The following is a 13,838-nucleotide window of genomic DNA, read 5'->3' on the forward strand; positions in this document are numbered from 1 at the left end:
CTCTGCGTGGTTAGGGTGGACTTAGGTTTATTCAATATTGCAAATAGTGTGGTTGGGCACCCCATGGTAATTGCTGACGCTTTCTCTACCGCAAAAGCAGCTGCGGCGAGACCTTGTTCGCAAGGGAAATGACCTAACATCACAGGGTCTAAGTGACCGCTGTAAAACGCTACTGGTTTGTAGCCCATGCTTGTTTTTTGAGCCAATACTGCTTTCATTACTGCTGAGTCGCAATGTGAAAATATGAAAAATTGTCGCTCATAATCTGGGGTGGCCAGAACCGGAGCAGTTGATATTGCATCTTTCAGTTCATCAAAAGCCTCTTTCATTTCCATTGTCCACCCCAACTTTTTCTCCCCCTTGTTAGCTTCTTTTAACGCCTCAAGCAGGGGTCCTATGTATGAGCTGTAATCAAATACCCATGCTCTACAGTAGTTGCACAGACCTAGGAACTGCTGCAGTTCCCTCACTGTTTGTGGCGATGGTGTTTTTGAAATGGCCTGTGCTCTTTGTGGTGCAATCTTTCTTCCATGTTGGGATATGAGCTGACCAATGTAAAGTACCTGTTCCTGACAGTACTGTAACTTTTCCATGTCTACCTTGTAACCTTTTTCAGCCAATATTGTCAGCATCTTTAATGAGTCCTCTCTGCATCTTTTTTCATTAGTGCTGCAAATTATTATGTCGTCGACATACTGCAACACTGTGCTTTCCACTTCAATGTTACCCAAATCCATCTGTATTACTCTGTTAAAGATTGAGGGTGATTCACAGTACCCTTGTGGCAATCTAGTGTGTTTCCACTTTGTGTTCCTGTAAGTAAAGCTTGTCAGATCTTGTGAGTCTGGGTGCAATGGTATTGAGAAGAAGGCATTTTTAAGGTCGATCACTGTAAATCGTGATGCCTCTGCTGGAATGCCGCACAATATTGTGGCCGGGTTCGCGGCTATGGGGTATTCTGCTTCCACTATGCAATATAATCAGCAGTGGCTATAATGCTCTCTATGTCCACTGAAATCACCTTTCCTTTCCTTCTGGTTCATTGGCTGGTGTCTCCGGCCTGAACAAATAAGCTGTTGGCCTCCTCCAGATCTTTCCTTCTATCCCAGGCATCCATGCAAATGCCATGTCTGTCCCATACTGGAATAGTTCACCATCTACTGGCTCAGCCCTAATCGCTGTCTGTCCGCAGTATGCTTGCATAATCTGTCGCGCTGTGAGCATGTTAATTCCTGGGGTAGAGCAAATTATGCCGTCCTCCGTAAAGGAGATCGTCATATTCAACCTATTCATGATGTCTCTCCCCAGTATATTTACTGGTGAGGCCCTAGAGTATAAAAGTGGAACTGACATGTCATGATCCCCTATTGATAAGGGAATGTTATCAGTAAAGGGAACCAACCCCCTAGCCCCAGAGAATCCTTGGGTGTTCATGGCTTCGCCTGACATCTTAAATTTACCTTCCCTTATGCAAGACCGGGTCGCCCGGTGTCAACAAGGAATGATAATTTTTTGTCACCTATCGTTACCTCTATGCGTGGCTCCTCCGCACTATTAGGTGTTACTGACAGGATGGGACACACCAAGGCCGTCTGTGGGCTGTCCTATTGAGGGTACAATGATTGACCGTTTCCTGTGTAAGGGTTGTGTCCCAGGACCGTTACCCTACCCAGTTGTGTTTGCTGTGTTTGGGGTTGTTGTGTTGTTGTTGCCACCTGTTGTTGTGGCAGTGAATATGTCTGTGGCTGTTGTTGTGTTACTAGTTGTTGCTGTTCATTTCTCTGTTGCAACGTCTGCTGTTGTTGTATGTCCTGTGTGGGCCCTAGTTGTCCCTGTTCGCTCCATGATGGTGTTCCTGGTCTCACCCTACACGTTCGTGACATGTGCCCCACTAATCCACAAATCCAACACACCAGTGGTTCCCTACTCTGCCATGGGAAGTTTCCTGTGTTGTCCTGGTATACTGGTTGACCAGTGGGGTAAGAATTTCTAAGTCCTCCCACCTGCTGTTGTGTGTTATATCCGTATCCTCTCCCTCTCATTATTCCTCCTCTTCCCCTGTTGTAATTATAATACCCAGCTCCTGGCATTGAGTATCCTCCTCCCATGTTGGTCGTGTATGGTTGGAGTGGCGGCACCTGTTGTGTTACAGTCTGTGATGATGGTATCTGGGAGGGATCTTGTGCAGCCACTACTTGTGTGGGGCTTTGGGTCGTTGCTGCAGGTGTAGTTATTAGTGCCCCTTCCATTGTGTATTTAGTAAGCTTTTTCTGCACTAGTTTAGCCTCCTCCGTTTTCCTGTCCTCTTCCTTTTGTTTCATTTTACCTTGCCATGTCCTACAATGATGTACTATTGTCAGTTGTATTTCTGGCCATGCTTTTGCTTCCATTCCCACCACTTTCTTCAGTTGTTTCTGGACTCCTTCTGGGAGCCCTTGTACTAGTATATGATAAAATATTGCTGGTGTTTTGTCCCATTGTTCTCTAGTTTCCATGCGCCACTTTTCTTGGATTTCCTGGATATAATCAACAGGATCTTCGTTCTCACGCATCTTGCGTGAGGTAATTGCTCCTATGTCTGATGTGTCTGGGTACTGTATCCTCAGTGCCTGCCATAACGCATGTCTGCAGTTTGCGAATGGTGCCCCATCGGCCGATGTGTTCGTTATCGTGACCCCAGTGAATCCCGCTCTCTTCCAAATGTCATCCGCTGCATCCCCTAATATAGATATTAGAAGGCCCTTTACATCCCCCACTGCCAGTTTCTGTCCTGCGGTGTGTTTTTCCATTTCATATATCCATTTACCTGCACCTCCACTTAATGATGGGAGCCTGCACTTTATATTTTCTTTGTCTATATGCTTCCAAGGGACGTATTGTGGTCTAACCCCTCCCCTCTCCAGAAGTGGCATTAAGTTGTGTCTCGTTATATCCCTTGGGTTCCATAAAATTGAGTCCCCACACCCCTCTTCTTCTTCCGTCTCTCTTATATTGTCAATTTCGCCCGTAGTTCCCCCGCTCGTAACTCTTTCTTCTCCATCTTTTCCCCTTCTTCCATCATTTCCTGTATTTAATGTGAGCGTGTGTATTCGTCCTTCCTGCCTACTTCTAGGGAGGTCCCTAAGCCTACCTACCTAGGGTGTCACTTCAGTTGTGAATGGCGCTAGCTTGGGTGTACGTAGTGAGCGTGAGGTGGTTGACCATGTGGGGTAGGATGGTGACGGTGTGGCTTCATGTATCTGCCTTTCCTTCATTCCTTGCTCTTCCTCCTCACTTCTCTCCAGTTCATCCTTTCTCCTACATATCCATGGTGAGTCTGCATTGGTCCGGGTGGCGTATAGTTTATCTAAACTTTCCCTTTCACTATTTCTTCCATCCTTCTCCATTCCTTCGTCCTCCTCACTACAAAAGTCATGTATAAATGGCAGTCCCCACTCTGTCTTTTGCCCCTTGATCGTTACTGTTTTTAACTCTATTTGACCCGGTTCTCCCTTTTCTTCTTTGCTAACCGCTCCCCTTTGCGTTGATGTCGTTGCTACTTCTGTGTCTCTATATACATACCTCCTTCCTTCACTCTCCCCTCTCCTATCTTCTCTTTCCCCTTCATTTCTCTCCTCCATCTCTCTACCAATTTCCTCCCTTTTCCTTTTTAACTCCTCCATTACTTCACTACTCATCTTTTCCAATATCCTTTCATCCTCCTTCTTCCTTTCCCATCTCACCCTCTCCCGTTCTAATATACTCTCTATCGTTCTCCCTTCTTCATATTTCCTAGTCGTTTCTGATAGTAACCTCTTCTTCCACATTGCCATTTCCTTTTCCTTCTCTTCTTCTTCCCTTTTCCTCTCTCTTACTACTGCTCTTGATACTCTTTCTGCCGCTGCTTTTACCCTTTCGGCTTCTCTCCTTTGCTCCTCAGTTCGTTCCTTTATTCTCTCCACCTCGTTCTTACCTTCTTTCCTTTCCCTTGCTCTCTCTCTTTCCTCCCTCTCGAGCCGTTTGATCAGTTCATTCTGCTCATCCCTTAACTCCGCTAGTCGTTCCTCCAAAGTCCCTTCCCTTTCTCTTAACGGCTCTTCCCCGGTCATTTCACTCTCCCTGGTATTATCCTCGTCCGTTTTCCTTACTACCTCCTTCTCTTCTCCTGTTAATGAGCCTCGTAATTTCAATAGTATCTGTGCAGCTACCCACTCATCCTGTCCTATTTCCGCAGTTTGCTCTTCTCCAGTCCTCCCCTTCCCTGCTGTCATCTTCCTATGGGCTGCATATGGTGGCGGGCTGTATGCTGGGTTCGAGTACCCCTCAGCCGCCCTTAACTGTCCTCTTTCTATTTCTCCTAGTTCTCTTAAAGGGTACAGTCCCCCTCCCTCTGTTTTCACTACCTTTGCTAGGGGTATATCGTCGCTCTGTTCCTTTTTTATTTCATTTTCTTTTAAGTTGTTACTCTTTTCTCCTCCCTCTCGTCCGTTCCCTGTGTTCTTTGGGCCTTCACTCTCCTTTTCCCCATTCTCTCCTTCCTTCTTAATCTCTTTCTCTTCCGGTATTTCCCCCACAGTGAACATTCCATTTGGTCCTGGTCGGGACCCTTGGAACATTCTCCATAAGTTAAACCCCTCCACGTGGTGTGTCAACTTCTTCCCCTTGTATGTGCTATGCAAATGATTTAATAGTGCCTGTTGGGTATATGGATCGAAGGTACCATTAGGCGGCCATGGAATTGTCATTTTGTTGTCCGTCCCCTGTGTCCATTCTATGCTATACTTGATCAGTTTCTCCCTATGGGGTGATAGTGTTTTACATATGTGTTGTAGTGGGGTAGTGAGGGTGTTCCCCCACCCTCCCGATCCTGCCCCGTCTGACATAGTAGCGCTCCACTTGTTATCCTCCCCCTATGTGGTAGTTATTATCTTGCTAACTCTTACAGTACGCAGCCTTATACCTTTACCTGGCCCCGTGAATTTGGGGACTTACGATAGTCCACTAAGAAAAATTATTAAAATATAGTATTTACATTTGTATATTCTCTTCTTTCTTTTCTTCCTTTACAGAACACCCTTACGGCCCCCTGCGGCCGAGGCGCACGTAGCCCCCTGCGGCTGCGTACCCCTTGTGACGTTCTTATACAGTCGTCCTATTTTCAGTTGCTCCTCCTCCCTCTTCGGCACTGGCCGTGGCCGGCGTTCTCCGTGCGCAGCCACGTCCCCCGTTTCGCCTTCCCTCGATCAACTCATTACCGTTTATCTCCGTTTCCACTCCCTTACCACAACTCTCTTTCCCACCGCGCTCAAAACGAAAGATACTTGTGCTCGAGATATCCTATAAGAGCCCTACTGGTGACGTCACCGATCTCTTCAAATTACTGGTAAGTTCTTAATACACTTGCAATCTACCCCGTTAACCCCACAGCTGTCTTCCTGTCACGCCTGGAACAAGGTAATCAACAATATATATATATATAATCGGACTGCGCACACTGCGTCGCCTCGCGTGTGATACGCCCCTCGACAGGAGGGCTTAACCAGCCAATTATCTTCCGTATTAGGCAACCAACTAGCTACCGCCTACAGGGAAACGTCATCTACCTATCGAGTGTCTTGCTCGAACAATAGGGATCCTCATCTACTCATTGATCGATAAGTACCAAATCGTAGGAAACCACACACACACACCCTTACATGTAGTCGCGACTTAGGCCAATCAGTGTCTACGAGCGGTCGCACGTGATGTTTTCGTGCTCCGCACCCCTCTCTCGCGTAACGTAGCCAACTCCTCTCGCACTCGTTCGGCTACCATTCATTTCATTGCCAACACTAAACTGTCAAACCTTCGCCGCGCACCTGTGCAACACCTCCCACCTCCCTTATTTAATTCCTCCCCCCTCCCTCACAATTTCACGTTGCTTGTTGGGCGTGGCATACTCACCAAGTTCTCCTTATGCGCGGCCGCTCGACTGCGTGCACCCCTCCAAGCGGCTCGCCACCTCCCCTCGTCTGGACCACGTCTGGACACTCGCCAACCGCGGGCGGGATACTTCTCAACCGGCTCCCGAAGGCCAATATCCGGATTGCGCTGTCCGGTCTTCTCGCAGTTCCGCGATGGTCCTGTAGTCCTCAGAAGGGGGCAGCGGCAGAGGGGGCCGCGCCGCCGGGCCTCCTCGCAACGAGAGTACTCGGAAAAATAAAAATAAAAGCAGATCTTAAACAGATCTCAGCAGTGCCTCCAACTTGTCGGGGGGAAATTCTGCCGGGGTCGGCTGAGCCGTCCGCGGACCTCCAGGCAGGGAGGCCCCAACTTGGAAAGTTAGCAAAAAACCTATCGCCACTCTTAATTGGTTGCTCGAGTGGTAGGGTTAGTATAGCATACGTATAGAGAACAGTTGTCAAGGTTGCACACCGGTACCTGGCGTGGGAGTGGATGTACCAACTACCCCCACACTGGTCTTGATACCTGCAAGACGAAGCTTACGCAGGCCTTCGCGACCAGGGCAGGGAAAGAGGGTTAGGGTCTCGTTGATTGGATAGGTTTGGGGGTTGTGGGAAAACCGGGAAAAGGAGTACGGCGAGGTAATGGGTAGGTAGAGGGAGATTGGGTGAGGCTCAACTGCTGCACACCTTCATCGTCATCTTCATAACATACCACCTGATAATTCCTACAGTGCCTACAGGCTGGGCCAAACAGTACACTTTCTGAATTATGAATTACATAAACAGGCATTTGATCCCCTTTGAGCAGTTCAATTGGCAGTGGGCAACCACTGTCACAGTTAAACTAGCATGCAACACTTAGCTTGGGTTCATTGTCCGGTCCAAGTGCTCGGTCCTTGGTAAACCGTCAGTCTGTGCTGCGTCTCTGAAAAGGTGTAGACTGGTCACGTCTTCCGCTACAAAGAAAGAATATATGTTATTCTTGGTCACACATACACACGGTCATTCACTCCATGCCGCATTCATACTTTCTTCCCAGGCTTAATGAAACGGCTCCCCACGGACTATGCCGCTCGCCGTGCTTGTCTTTTTGGCCAACAAGTCGTTAGTAAAAAATGCCAGTGCGAGCTTCGCAGCGCGTGGCTTGGGGCGCGGGTATTCTCCGTTTTACAATGCCAATGTTGCGTTCCTCATATCTGCATGACTCGTGCTGCTTAAACACTTTATTCCAGGGCTAGTACTTATCTCGTATGCCGGCGCAGGGGCAAGCGATATGGACTGGGAGACTGTGCCCCCTGCGCTTCCCAAAACTCCCTCTATGGGCTTTCTCAGTACTGCGTATTGCGCGGCTTCGATCCCCTGGGTATGCGTTCCCAACTTATCTGTGTATAGGTGAGGGGCCGGATTCTCAATCAGGCGGGGCGGGACCCCTCGCACGAGTTTTCCTGCGGAGCTCGATGTCTCACGTCTTTCTCCCCTGCGATCTCGAGCACAAGCCCCGTGCTACTGTTTTCGCGCATGCGCGTTGGGGCGTACCACGCCCGATCCGATCCCTGATTGGCTGGCTGTGCGCGAGGCATGCTGGGAAGTGTAGTCTCGATGCACTTGCAGCGCCTGCAGCCTACAGGGAGGACAAAGCAGTCTCCTGTATGGCAGCACCCTTCCCCATCCTGCCTGAACACCACACACATCCACAACACGTGGCCCATAGTGCAGGGCACCCACCAGCTTCTTCACTTTAGGTTTCGCTGCATGCGTTTTGCGTGCCACCCCAGGTCCGCCCCTGACATCACTCCCCCCCCCACAGAAGGCTGGTGGAGGCCGGGGTTTATCTGGGAAGTTGCGATGGAAAGTGCGCAGCAGTCTTGGGGCATGTATATGAGTGGATGGCTCCCAAGAGCGGTCTTCAGGCCCATACCCGACCCAATCTACCAGGTATGAAACTCGTCCCGCCCTATCCCGTTTAGAATTTAGGATTGCTTGGACTTCATATTCGGGTTCCCCTTGTACTAAGGTGGGTGGTGGTTTTTGGGTCTTGGTGGTCCTGGGGGCTGGCTTCAATAATGAGGTATGGAACGTTGGATGTATTCTCATTTGAGGGGGCAATTTCAAACGCACGGCTACTGGATTGATGATTCGTTCTATGGGGAATGGGCCCAGATATCGTGGTTGTAATTTACGTGGTCCATGTAAAGTTATATTTCGAGTGGAGAGCCAAACCATGTCTCCCACTTGATATTGAGGGCAGGCTCGACGATGTTTGTCAGCATACTTTTTGTAGATGGTCTTGGATTGTACAAGATTATCCTGCGCCTCTTTCCTCACTTGTTCCATGCACTTCCTCCGTCCTATCAAGGTTGGAAGGGTCGGCTTGGATTCTGCCAACGCAACAGGGAGTACCCTGGGATGGTAGCCATAAAGGCAGTAAAAGGGTGATTGCTTTGTGGAAGTATGGTTTGCGTTGTAATACGCTAGCTCCGCTAACCACACATGCTGTAACCAAGTTCCTTCCCGACTGGCAATAAAACAGCGTAGGTACTGTTCTAGCCCCTGATTGACTCTCTCTGTTTGGCCGTCTGTTTCCGGATGATAGCCCGATGTCAGACCCACATCCATTCCTATGATTTTGCAGAATTCACGCCAGAAGCGAGAGGTGAATTGTGGTCCCCTATCCGTTATTATGTGGGAGGGCAGTCCATGGAGGCGTACTATATGCTGAAGAAATAGCTCTGCGACTTGACCTGCGGTTGGTACTCCCACACAAGGGATAAAGTGTGCCATTTTAGAAAACGTATCAACCACCACCATGATGGAGGTAAACCCCTGGACTGCAGGTAGATCTACTATGAGATCCATAGTGATGGAGCGCCAGGGTGCAGAAGGTGTTGGTAATGGGCACAACAACCCTGCTGGTTTACCGTGGTCAGTTTTATTGCGTGCATACGTATCGCAGTTACTCACATACTGTTGTACGTCCCGCCGCCAAGTTGGCCACCAGAAATACCGTGATACCAGTTCTTGGGTCTTTGTCCTACCTGGATGGCCCGCTAGAGGGGAATCGTGGCACCAAGACATGGCTTTTTTCTGGAGTTTGGTAGTGGGTAAGAAGAGTTGCTGGCCGTGATACGGGAGTCCAGCAACTACCTGATGTTGCGGGTCTTCTGCACACCACTTGTGTAAATCCTGCATGGATAATTCTTGTTGAATCATCTCAAATAGTCCAGTCGTTGCACCGACTATGCGTGCCAGTGGAACTATGGTCTGCAGAACTCTTTCTGTCTTACTGACAGGATCTGGATACCGTGACAAGATGTCGGCCTTCCGGTTATTAGTGCCCGGCCTATATGTAATTATAAAATCAAATTCCGCAAAGAACAGGGCCCAACGCAATTGCCGCGGGCTCAAGTTTTTAGCAGTTCGGATAAATTGCAAGTTCCGGTGATCTGTTATTACAGTCACTGTGTGCCGAGCCCCCATCAGATAATGTCGCCACTCATCAAAGGCGGCTTTGATGGCAAGTAACTCACGGTCCGCAATGGTGTAGTTTGCCTCAGCTAGTAACAGTTTTCGCGAATAATAGGCCACAGGGTGGAGTAGGCCTGATTCTGGATTCCTTTGAGACAATATGGCCCCTAGTGCATAGCTAGAGGCATCGGTCTCCACTATAAATGGTCGAGCCAGGTCAGGGTGCCTCAGGACAGGTGCCTTAGTGAAAGCGTTCTTAAGTAATTGAAAGCCTTGTTCAGCGGCCTGATCCCACACAAAGGCACATCCTTTACGTAATAATTTGGTGATTGGTGTCACCAGTTCCGAAAAATTCTTTAGGAATCGCCGATAGAAGCTGGCAAATCCCAGGAAGGATTGTACCTCTTTCACGTTAGTAGGGGATGGCCAATTTAGTATTGCTTGCACCTTTTTCTGGTCCATTTGTACCCCGGTGGGTGTCAGGAAATACCCCAAAAATTCAACGGTGGTACGATGAAACTCGCACTTCTCTAACTTAGCGTAGAGTTGATGCTCCCGCAATTTAGATAATACGGCGCGAACGTGCTGGACGTGTTCCTGAGAACTACGAGAGTAAATTAAAATGTCATCTATATAGACAACTGCACAGATGTCTAGAAACTCTCGGAGGACTTCGTCCAAGAAGTGTTGGAAGGCTGCGGGTGCATTACAGAGGCCGAATGGCATAACTTGGTATTCATATAATCCAAATTTTGTACGGAAGGCGGTTTTCCATTCGTCCCCCTCACGCACCCGCACTAGATGGTAAGCGCCTCTAAGGTCCAACTTAGTGTAGATGACCGCATCTCGTACCTGATCTAACAGAACTGGTATGAGAGGAAGGGGGTAACGGTTTTTGATGGTAATCCGGTTTACCCCGCGGTAATCGATACAAGTCCGGAGCTCCCCGGACTTCTTGGGAACGAAGAATAAGGGGGAAGAAACTGGCGAGTTGGAATGGCGAATAAAACCGCTCTGCAAGTTTGTAGCAATATACTCGCGAAGATGCTCATTTTCTGCCTCTGTCAGTGCATAGATACGACTGCATGGGAGAACAGCTCCCGGTTCAAGATCTATTCTGCAGTCGAACGATCTGTGCGGAGGCAGAGTCTCTGCAGCCTTTTTATTGAACACATCCGCAAAGTCGGAGTATTCTTTGGGTAGATCTGTGAAACATGTCTTGGCCGGCTGATCCTCCACAGTACCAATGGTGCACGAAGCTATGAGGGGTCTTGGTCTACAATGTGTTTGGCAATAAGTGGAGTTCAATGCGACCTGACCAGTAAGCCACCGAATATCTGGATCATGTTTACGTAACCAAGGTAGTCCAAGAATAATCCCGAACTGTGGGGCGGCAATCACGTCAAAGATGATCTCTTCCCAATGTGATTCCCCACATTGTAGAGTCAATTTTTGGGTACAATGAGTAATAGGACCTGAACTGAGTGGGGTGCCATCAACTGCCTGAACTGGCTCTGGTGTTTCTTTCGGGTAAACGGAGATCCCTAATGCTACAATGCACTTGGTATCAATAAAATGTCCTGTTGCTCCCGAGTCCACCAACATGGATACCATCCTCTGGTGCCCTGAATAGCTCAATTGACCCGATATCTTAATATGGGGAGCATAATTGGGATTGTCCGTGACTGGGGCCCTAATCTCCGGAAAGCTTGGTCGGGTGACCCCCACTACCGCCGAGCGGATACGTTTCCCTGACTCTTAGGCTTCGTAGGGCACTCTCGCACGAAATGCCCGGCTAAACCACAATAAAGGCAAACACCTTCTTTCCTCCGTCGTTCCTTCTCTTCCTTGGATAAGGGTCCTCGGACAGAACCTATTTGCATGGGTTCATCCCCACCAGACCATTCTACCGGCCCACGAGGTCCACGGGACTGGTCTAACCGGACCATCAGGCGAGGTTCACCTTTTCTTTTATCGCCCCGTCTCTCAGCCTGGCGATGATCCAACCGTAAAGCAAGATCGATCATGTCGGAGCATTCCACCGGCTGTGGATCAACCTGGGCAATTAGATCTTTCAGATCGTCCCGCAGACCTTGATAGAATAGAGATATTTGCTTGTCGGCAGGCCACTCAGCTTCCGCTACTAAGCGGTTGAAGTGTGTAACGTAAGTTACCAGTTCCTTATTGCCCTGCCTGAGCGTCAAAAGCTCTCTATCCTTATACAGGGTGGCTGCCCGTCGATTGAATACCTTCTCAAACTCACCCAGAAACCTATCCCAGTCATAGAGTAGTGGGTCGTCCTTATGCACCAAAGGATTGGCCCATGCAGCAGCATGATAAGAAATGACGAAAGCCGTCCTAGACTGGGTGGACCGGAAGGCCGTGGCTTTAGTAAGAAACTGGAGGCGGCACTGAGTGATGAAAGTAGTAAACTTCTGAGGGTCCCCAGCATACCGCTCTGGGGGTGCAAGAGGAACTGTTGGTTCTGGTGACACTTGCACTTGGACGGGGACCGGAGCCGAACCAGGTAAGGGCGAGGCCTGCGCTGCCAGACTTCGGACTTGAACCGCTAAGGTAGCGTATTCCTGTCGGGATGCTGCCAATTCGTTTTGCAGATCCTGCAGGACTTTAGCAATCTCTTCCATATTGCGAGAAAACGGGGGAGGGTATCAAACCCACTCAGGCGCCGTAATTATTCGTGGGCTTGTGCTTCTGTCAAGGTTGCACACCGGTACCTGGCACGGGAGTGGATGTACCAACTACCCCCACACTGGTCTTGATACCTGCAAGACGAAGCTTACGCAGGCCTTCGCAACCAGGGCAGGGAAAGAGGGTTAGGGTCTCGTTGATTGGATAGGTTTGGGGGTTGTGGGAAAACCGGGAAAAGGAGTAGGGCGAGGTAATGGGTAGGTAGAGGGAGATTGGGTGAGGCTCAACTGCTGCACACCTTCATCGTCATCTTCATAACATACCACCTGATAATTCCTACAGTGCCTACAGGCTGGGCCAAACAGTACGCTTTCTGAATTATGAATTACATAAACAGGCATTTGACCCCCTTTGAGCAGTTCAATTGGCAGTGGGCAACCACTGTCACAGTTAAACTAGCATGCAACACTTAGCTTGGGTTCATTGTCCGGTCCAAGTGCTCGGTCCTTGGTAAACCGTCAGTCTGTGCTGCGTCTCTGAAAAGGTGTAGACTGGTCACGTCTTCCGCTACAAAGAAAGAATATGTGTTATTCTTGGTCACACATACACACGGTCATTCACTCCATGCCGCATTCATACTTTCTTCCCAGGCTTAATGATACGGCTCCCCACGGACTATGCCGCTCGCCGTGCTTGTCTTTTTGGCCAACAAGTCGTTAGTAAAAAATGCCAGCGCGAGCTTCGCCGCGCGTGGCTTGGGGCGCGGGTATTCTCCGTTTTACAATGCCAACGTTGCGTTCCTCATATCTGCATGACTCGCGCTGCTTAAACACTTTATTCCAGGGCTAGTACTTATCTCGTATGCCGGCGCAGGGGCGAGCAATATGGACTGGGAGACTGTGCCCCCTGCGCTTCCCAAAACTCCCTCTATGGGCTTTCTCAGTACTGCGTATTGCGCGGCTTCGATCCCCTGGGTATGCGTTCCCAACTTATCTGTGTATAGGTGAGGGGCCGGATTCTCAATCAGGCGGGGCGGGGCCCCTCGCACGAGTTTTCCTGCGGAGCTCGATGTCTCACGTCTTTCTCCCCTGCGATCTCGAGCACAAGCCCCGTGCTGCTGTTTTCGGGCATGCGCGTTGGGGCGTACCACGCCCGATCCGATCCCTGATTGGCTGGCTGTGCGCGAGGCATGCTGGGAAGTGTAGTCTCGATGCACTTGCAGCGCCTGCAGCCTACAGGGAGGACAAAGCAGTCTCCTGTATGGCAGCACCCTTCCCCATCCTGCCTGAACACCACACACATCCACAACACGTGGCCCATAGTGCAGGGCACCCACCAGCTTCTTCACTTTAGGTTTCGCTGCATGCGTTTTGCGTGCCACCCCAGGTCCGCCCCTGACAACAGTGTTAGTTGTCAAGGGTTAGTCAGGTGATATACTTGGGTTGTCCCTTCAATTTGATACATGAAACTTGTTACATGAAGACCCCTGAGGATTGGTCAATGTTAATAGCTTCAGTGATAAGAGCCCCATGTTCTGATTGGTGCGCTCGTGAGCCTCCCAATCTGGGACCATCGCTGTTCCCAGCTCGCGGTGCACCTGTCATTCGCAACAATGTTTCACTAAGGTTATGTGTAGACAATGTGAGGATTCATTCACATGTTGGTAGGCCGACTACTCCCACTGTCGCAGATGTCCATTGAATTGTATCAGCCTGTGTCTTGTAACAGGGGCTTCAGGCGCCTCCTTCCCCCTTGCCTTGGCATCCTGTCAGGTTCGGCTTGGTCACGTGAGGTGGGACC

The sequence above is a fragment of the Ambystoma mexicanum genome, chromosome 5p (genome assembly GCF_040938575.1).
Source record: "Ambystoma mexicanum isolate Mex_15411 chromosome 5p, UKY_AmexF1_1, whole genome shotgun sequence".
NCBI classification, from domain to species: domain Eukaryota; kingdom Metazoa; phylum Chordata; class Amphibia; order Caudata; family Ambystomatidae; genus Ambystoma; species Ambystoma mexicanum.